The following is a 7,580-nucleotide window of genomic DNA, read 5'->3' as shown; positions in this document are numbered from 1 at the left end:
CTTCACGAAATATACATACACATCAAGTAACAAACATATATTAGTTATATTCCAAAGACATATTGTTAGTGCCAACCCTATACCAATAGACTTATTCACCAGAAGGGCTGTCTCAAACATTGCCAACTAGGAATGATCACTTCCCCTGAAGGGTCTCTCATGATAATCCAAATTGGAACTGATCACTTTCCTTCCTGGTCTGTAATGATTATCTAGATTGTAACTCTACTTAGATAATTTCTTGATAATACGCTTAGAAACCTTCTTCTCTGTTTGGAGCTCACACCTTTTCGCTTTATTACATATTTCAGTTTTTTAACTTATTTATTTAACCATGTATCTAATTAGTTAAGTGTTAAGTACACTTTTAAATACTTTCACACATAATACACAGTTATGGTATTTTGACTTTTAATAACATTGGTTTGGAAAGTAAACTTATTAAGTTAAGCCCCTCTTATGTTATTTTTGCATATATTTATAACATCTCATTACTAGATTGAAATTATAACCAATAAATCAAACTCATCGTTTCATATAATTTTAATTGAGGAAATGACAAAAATGTCATATGAACTTTCTAGGGTTGGTCCTTTTAGTCCCTAAACTATTTTTTTGGATTTATGAGTGAACGAACTAGTATTTTCGGGTCGATTAAGTCTTTTTCTCTTTTGTGAAAGGGTAATTCGGGCATATTTTCACAACTTTCTTTACTAATACCACATAAGTTGCTGACTGTGTCTTTTATCGCTTGCCACCTGATTTATTAATATCATATACATTTTCTGGTGTGTCCTTTATGCTTTTAAGATGATAATTATTGAATCAAATTATACTACTTACTTCTATTCATGTTAACGTTTACTTTATTTATTCTATTCAAACCTCTAACGCGGTTGCTGTAAACATCATTTTCGATTTGCACTTCCAAGGAACCTTCACCAAGCACCCCATACGATACATCGACGAGATTAATCAAAGGCTGGTGAACATCGATTTCTCAACCATGGATAATGACGAGTGTTATGCATTCGTCAAAAGGTTCACTCGAGAAAAATGTGAGAAGCTCTATTGTTGTATTCCTGATATTAATTTTCCAAAAGGATTGAGGTTAATTTGGAATGAGCTTGATTATGCCGAATTTATAGCAATTGCTTATGAATATGTGGAACTCACTATGTGTGTAGACCATTTGGTAATACAAACATGAAATAATGGTTATATGAAGAAAACTAGGAAGTTGTTGATAATATATAGCAAGAAGTGGTTGATGAAGCAGAGAAATTAAGTTGACCCAATTGAGACATATCGTGGGGATGAGGATGGAATCCCTTATTTTTAAAATGGATACTGGGCTAAATTTCACATATGTGACAATTTAGGTGAAGGTGAACCTATTGATGAAGCCAAAGATGACAACGAAGATGTTGATCCTAACTTACCAAATATTTTTAATGAAAAGCTTCACTAGGAGGAGAAGCAACCTGTGTTAGGTACGAGGTTCAAGAATCCTAAAAAATTGAAACACATTCTTTGTAACTATGTTGTTGCGAATGACTATCAATTATTCTTTGTGTAAAATGATAGTAGACATTTATTAGACAAATGTTATAAGGGGAAATGTACTTTTAGGGTTTAGGGTTCATGGATGAATGATGATAAGTCTCTTTAGATCAATTCTCTTATAAATTACCACAAACGTGCAAAGAATTTCAAATTAGGATCACTTATCACTTATAAATGGATAGGTACTGATTTTACTCAAGAATTTGCTAATTAACAATGAAAGGATAACTGTCAAATTGCTTAGAGATGAGGTGAAAAACACTTTTGGCATTGATGTGACTACGAGTCAGTTAAGGAAATTGAAGAAGTATGCTTTCATTCTAATTGAAGGCACAATTGTATAAAATTATTCCAAAATATGGTTATATGATAAGGATATTAAAAGATCAAATCTTGGATCTACTATAAAGATTTATGTGGATGCAATGTCTAATGGTATAATTACTTGAGCAAGATTTATATATGTTTTGTTGGAGTCAAAGATGGACGGAGAGGAAGATGTAAAAGGATCATTAACCTATATGGTTGTTTCCTGAAAAGTTTTTTGCTAGGTAAGCTGGTTTGTGTTGTGGGTAGGGATGCTAAGAATGGAATATTCCCACTTCCTTGGGCAGTTGTACATGTGGAAAACAATGACATTTTGTTTAGTTCTATTTTCTAATCAACACAAGGTATGGCTCTTTTGGTGAATATATTATAATAAATATTGAAAATTCTAACTTCCTTACTCCTTATTGTATATGTAGGGTTTGATTAAGGCAGGGAAAGATGTTTTACCAACAACAGTACATAGACAGTGTGGAAGACATATATATATATATATATATATATATATATATATATATATATATATATATATATATCAATTTTAGAAAGAGGTTTAGTGCAGCCAAATTTGAAATTATGGTTTTGAGAGCTGGTGAGGTTAAAACTGAAGCATATTTCAATGTATCTATGAAAGAGATTCAATAGTTAAACCTTGTTGGTATTTGTTCATTTTATGGAGAAGGATCCTAAGACATGATCTCTAGCTTTTTCCAGAGTCAACTATGCTTCTTGTGAATCTATAGAGAATGGCTATTCAGAGAGCTTTAACAGTGTCATATTGATTGCTAGGAAGAAACCTATTATCATCATGTGAGAGGATATTTGTATTTATGTCATGGAAAGTATGGTGAATATCCAAGTTAAGGGACAAGGATGGAATCGTTACTTACTTTGTGAAAAAATCAGAGATAAGTTGAATAAGCGACAAACTGACTAGATTTATGTATAAATATATACTTATAGATAACTTACATGTTTGACCTCTAATTATTTGAATTACATTATGTAGGTATTTCCAGGTTGTATCTTATATGGTGATGAAGTTTAAAACAATGAAATGAATGAGGCTTATATTGTTGATGTGCCAAAAAAGGAATGCACTTGTAGGCTCTCACAACTTAATTGGTATGGTGTGTTCATTTAGTTACTACATTGTCATTTTTCAATGTTAAACCCGATGCACCATATGTAGACCCATTGTACTTGGTAGCCTTGTTCCATAATACTTACAAAAACCCCATACATGGGATGAATGAAAGCAACATGTGGTCTGCTACATAGTATATACCCTATTTTCCTCCGTTTTTATGAATAATTCCATGCAGGCTAGTCATGAAGACAAGAAGGGACGCTTCAGAAAATCCTAGAAAGCACAAAGTTTCAAAGGAAGAGAAAAAGGATTCTTGTGGCATATACAAACAGACTAACACAATAAAAGAACTTATACTCAAGTGGAAAGGCCACCCAAAATATATATGAGAAAGAAACACAAGGTTAGGCAAAGACAAAAGTTAGGAAATATGTAACAGGGTAGGGAAGATGATGTTATGGTTGATGTAGGTGAGCAAGAAGTTGTGCATGCTAATGAAGATGAGGAAGCAGTCAGGGTTAACAAAGATGTTGGTCGTACTATTAGTGTAAGTCAACCAAGCAAGAGAAAAAAAAACATGAGAGAATCCTTAAAAATGAAGCTTGCTAAAAGATTTGAAGGTGGAGGTAAAAGTGTTGACACAAAATTGGGGTTGATTTAATTAATGTTTTAACAGTGTTTGGGAACAGGGCTATTTATGGTATTTCACATATGTGAGCATTGTAAACAATGCGAATGATGTTTGTAATTTTAATTTATGTTATGTTAATGTTTACATATGATATTTTGGATTCCTATATGAAACTAAAATTTGTTTGTGTAAGCAACATAGTACACTGTTTTAAGTGGATAAAAGAGAAATTTAGGTAGTAAAGCATTAAGGGGTATTTTGTCATTTTAAGAATTTTACCCTTTAGGGTAATTTTTGTCATTTTAGGAATTTAATCCTTAAGGGGTATTTTTGTAATTTTAGGCAATTAACCATTTAGGGTTCTTTTTTCATTTTAGGAAGTTAAGCCTTAAGGGTTATTTTTGTCATTTTAGGCAGTTTACCCTTTAGGGGTATTTTAGTTATTTTAGTCAGTTTAGCTTTAAGGGGTGTTTTAGTCATTTTAGACAGTTTACCCTTTAGGGTGTTTTTGTCATTGTGGCCTTATAAGACCTTTGACCAATTTAGGCATTAGTTCCAATGGAGCACTTTAGTCACTTATTGCTTATTATCCATATTAGGGTATTAGACAATTGAGTCATTTTCGCCATGTGGTGGTAGTTTAGGCATTCTGTACATATTAGCCTTAGGTGGTCTGTCAATTGGGGAATTTGAGGCATTTTACCAGTTAGGGGTATTTTGGTATTATATTCATGAAAGTATGCTACTATTAATGGACACAAATTAGATCATTACCGGTTAACATGAATTGAGTATCAATATTATAGTGTGTTGTTATTTTATAACATAATAGACAAAACCAATTGTAGTGGTCCCATGACAAAAACATTTTTTCAGTTAAAGACAAAAGGGATTTACAGTGGACCCATTTTACCCATTGTGTGTTGGAATCGTCCTTTTTGTCTGTTTTCTTAAGTGAACACTTTTTGGTCCGTCTTTTTTAAGTTAAAAACCATTTTAAATTTAGCATGTGGTCCCACAAAAAAGTTCAAAATATATATGGGTGTTTGTATAAATCATGCACATACAAAGTTATAGCAAGAATGGCATAACTTAAACTTAATGATTTCATTTCATAGGTTTGTTTCTACATCTAAGTAATAAATTACATATACTATAGGATATACAAAATTAATCATTCCTACATCTTAATAACAACGATTACTACCATAAACATCAACACAAACTGAGAACCAAAATAAGCAACTTTCACAACACCAAAATGAGAAACGAAAGGAGGAAATCATGTAATCTAAAGTTCTTCCATCAGTTGAAGAACTTGTAGTTTTCAACCCCACCCTAACCACAACCAGAAAACCCAAAAAACATTTTAGGTTATTCACGCCCTTCTTGTTGACTTCCATCTTCACATAACCTGCCTGAATAGAGGAGAAATGATTCTTAAGATCAACAAGCACATTGACAAGTCGATTTGCATAGCCCTAACACTGTCCACCTCGTGGTAAAGAGCATCCATTTCTCTTTTCACTCTGATATGAAATTTAAATAGGTTAGCGGCAACTTCCTCATGGATCAGTGATACCTCCAACTTTGTTTGGAGTAAGGTGCTTGCAATATCTCGTTCCCGAATTCTGTTTTCTTCAAAATGATGATAGATTGAAGGACTAGCTGTTGGCAGGGGATGGAACTAACATCTAGAAAGCAATTAAGGTATGAAATTTTGTATGAAGAAAGGATAACATTTTTTGTAGTTTTGTTATTTTAGGGCACCAAATGTGTAACGTCCATTCCTGTTATCGATTTCTAAATAGGGTTAATCAATAAATCGAACAATTATATAAATAAAAGCTAAATTTGTGGGAATTGTAAGTGAATCAATTAAATAAAAGGGCAATATATAGATGTAAAGTTGTTATAATAATAATAATAATAATAATAATAATAATAATAATGAAAAATCATAATTTGACTATATAAGTCCAGGGTTTAAATGGTAATCTCTAGAAATCAAATATGTAAGACAAGTTGGACTTAGGGTGTAAATTGTTAGCATATAAGAATGGAGGGGTTAAAATTGCTAAAACTTAAATTTCGAATGTGCCTTCTTCAACAACAAAATAAAACACAGTGACAAGAAGAAGATTTCTTCCATGGATGGACCTGCAACTTGATACATTTGTAAGGACAAATGATTCCTAACACCAATTACTACCCTCATTAACCTTAAAGACTACGTTAACCCCATTTGAGTAATATTCCTGATGGAAAGATCTTACAAAAAGAAAGTATGAAAATTATGCGAGATTGACTATGATGGATGAAAATGGTAGACATTTGGTTAACTATGAGCTTCACTTCAGCTGCTTGTCAAGCATGGAAGCATGGTGAGGACGAGAGTGAGGGAGTCTTGGTTTTTGTTTTCTTTGTGAGGGGATCATCAGTTGAGGTTGGGTCTAGCTCTCGCTGAAGTTTCCTTTTATTACTCATGATTATCTGATTATGTGTGAGAGGCATAATGTTCGGGGTGATTAAGCCTCCACCTAAAGTCCATGATTTCTTTATTATTGTTTGGTTATTATCATTTGAAGGATTATCATATGCCACTTTTTCATACCGAGGTTCATTTTTGGAGCGTATTTGGATGAATCAGTTTCAGACTTCGACGTGGGAGATGTTGGCTAATGGTAGAGTAAGCTCCAAGTGTAGGAAAACTAAGAGTTTTGCTTGAAAGGATTACCAATCAGATTAATTTTGATGGTTCGAGGAAGTTATAGTGTAACTTTACTAAACTTTTGGTATTCAAGATTAAAAAGATCCTTCATGGTTGTGAAGTATAAGGCATTAGTCCTTACGCATGTTCAAGGTGAGATACTATCAGATTCATGCTTTTAGTGGTGTGCGTGTAATCCTTGCATTGGAATCTGTTAGGTGAAGAGCTCGTAGTAGCTGGTTGTCCCTTCTGTGACAATGTAGATTGAGTGTATAGGTGATGGTGAGGCTCATGTTAGATGCTTGACGTAGGGTTGGTTAGCTCGTTGAGTTGATCGTTATCGTTAGTAGGGTGACGGCTATGGCGATCAATCAACTTTGGGGGTATGGATGATACATATTCGTATTAATCGATTCAACTAATGGGATTTCTTGAAGGCGTTAAATTGGTATCATTTGTTAATGTTTTGAGTTGACGGTTTATGTTTGGCTTTCTCATTGATATAGGTTGTAATCACAAGTCGGAATTTTGGAGTTCTATCGTTGTGGATAGTAGTGATGTAGTAAAAACTTTTGGAAATTATTCAAGGATCAAATTGGTGACGTTATGGGCTAGTTAGAATGGAAGGATTCCATTAAGTTGGAAACTTTATGGATCCTAGAGTTCCCTTTGAGATTATATGTTGTAGATCTAATGTTTATTGGTGTATGTTATCATATGCATGAATTTGAAGCTCCTTTATCACTCTTGTTGACCTAAAATGGAGGAGACATGCATTGTGCATGTATGTCCAAATATCAGATAACTTTATGGCTGTCGGTGTAAAGGAAAACCCTTCTGGAAAGTTTGAACTTGTGTCTTTTTTGATGAAGCACTTAATGTTTGAGTTGTCCTTCTTGATAGCCTTTAGAACCTAGGTTTGAGATCTTGTATTTATGGAGTGTCTTAATGAAGAAAGCTGGAAACTTTTATCCACCAAGGCATTGGGAAAAAGTAGATCTAGGTTTTTGAGCCATTGAAAATTAGTTAAAAGCAGTTTCGCATGAATAAGTCATTCAGACTAGTCCCCACGACATGAAACTAGGCTGCCTCGACATGGAGACTAGAGATTAGTTGACTGTTTTTTTGTTTTGTGACCAAGGCGTGGCCAAAGGAACGCCTCAACATGGAGTGGTGATGTTTCCATTTTGACTTCATTAACTTCGATCTAGATTACGTATCGACCTGTGGGCCAACAAGGTCAAGGATGGCCACGA

Source organism: Lactuca saligna, chromosome 1 (assembly GCF_052625555.1).
Source record: "Lactuca saligna cultivar CGN05327 chromosome 1, ASM5262555v1, whole genome shotgun sequence".
Classification (NCBI taxonomy): Eukaryota; Viridiplantae; Streptophyta; class Magnoliopsida; order Asterales; family Asteraceae; genus Lactuca; species Lactuca saligna.
Note: the sequence above shows the minus strand (reverse complement) of the source record.